This window comes from Dendroctonus ponderosae, unplaced genomic scaffold (genome assembly GCF_020466585.1).
Source record: "Dendroctonus ponderosae isolate FM_Combo_2020 unplaced genomic scaffold, Dpon_F_20191213v2 Dpon_F_20191213_2081, whole genome shotgun sequence".
Taxonomy (NCBI): domain Eukaryota; kingdom Metazoa; phylum Arthropoda; class Insecta; order Coleoptera; family Curculionidae; genus Dendroctonus; species Dendroctonus ponderosae.
In genome coordinates this window covers 1-1,148 of record NW_026018256.1, presented here as the reverse complement: position 1 = coordinate 1,148, position 1,148 = coordinate 1, and the positions used below count along the sequence as shown (strand labels likewise).

Sequence of the window (1,148 nt, the reverse complement as noted above, 5' to 3'; positions counted from 1 at the left end):
TCACTGATAAACCGATATTGACAAAATCTAAATTTTGTCTTGCTTAGAAAGACAGAATTCTAGTAACTAATAAATCTACAATCATATAGAAAATTTAAAAAATCAAGATTTGTGTAAGAGCACATAATAAATTGTTAATGCCAATAACCAATAAATTATAAGCTTTGCAACTTTTCAGAAATTCTGAGAGCTTTGGCGTTACCGCCAAGCAGCACTGCGTGAAAGATGATTCTCATTGGTCCGCTCTCATTGTCACTCTCGAATGTCACGTTATAGCCGGACGTGATCCGTGTACACACTAAGCGGGTAATTTGAATTTGTAATATGCATTTTAATTGTTTGAATTGCATAGGGTGGTAACTGTTAGCTCCGGATAAATTTATTTGAGTAATATAGAAATTTTATTAATATTGCCCAATAAAATTATAACGTTGACGCATTTAAAAAGAAAAGTTCATATAAACTATTTCCGAAACAGGTTACGCCATGTTCTGCCACAGAGTGCATTACAACCTTTTCCACGTTTCCAGGTACTCTCAAATACCAGTTTTATCCAGACTACCCCTGGCCATCCAATCCACAATTTCAGTGGTAAGACTCTCCACTCAGGAACCTGAACGCAGCTGAAAATATTTCTGGAAAAATCTAAAACAGCTGACAAAATGGTCTCTTGTCGATGGCTGTAATCACAGAACAACCCAAGGAATCAAATAAACCAGGCTCAACGAAAAACAAACAAAATCACCTAAACCCAAAACAGTATTAAGTAGGAACATACTTAATGAAACACAAATCGGTTCTTTTCAGAACCATAATTTTTTTCCAAATAAATAAACAGGATAAGAAGAAACAATGCAAATAATTTGAGAGCACGTACTATTTTTGAATTTAGGTCTAAACATAAATAAAATGGTATTTCATGTATCTAAGGCAAGAAGTAAGCTGTAATATACTAATTTATTTCTTTCTCAATAAGGAAAAGAATTAAATAACGGTGACTTACACAAGTTAGAAGTAAAAAATCATTTACTTGTACGTGCCCTTACTTTTCTGCTGCGGGCACGCAAAATTTATTTTCCACAAATTTTGTTAATTTGTTAATCAAAACACCATATTTTCAGTATTTCATAAGGCTCTCAGGTTTTAGT

General features: G+C 33.3%; 1 long non-coding RNA gene across 1 annotated transcript; it reads left to right on the top strand.

Moving 5' to 3' along the window:
- The first annotated feature begins 45 nt into the window (after positions 1-45).
- On the top strand, positions 46-565 carry LOC125503631. Its single transcript, XR_007280999.1, has 2 exons — positions 46-306; positions 531-565. It is a non-coding gene; the product is annotated as an uncharacterized LOC125503631 (long non-coding RNA).
- Positions 566-1,148: the final 583 nt, after the last annotated feature.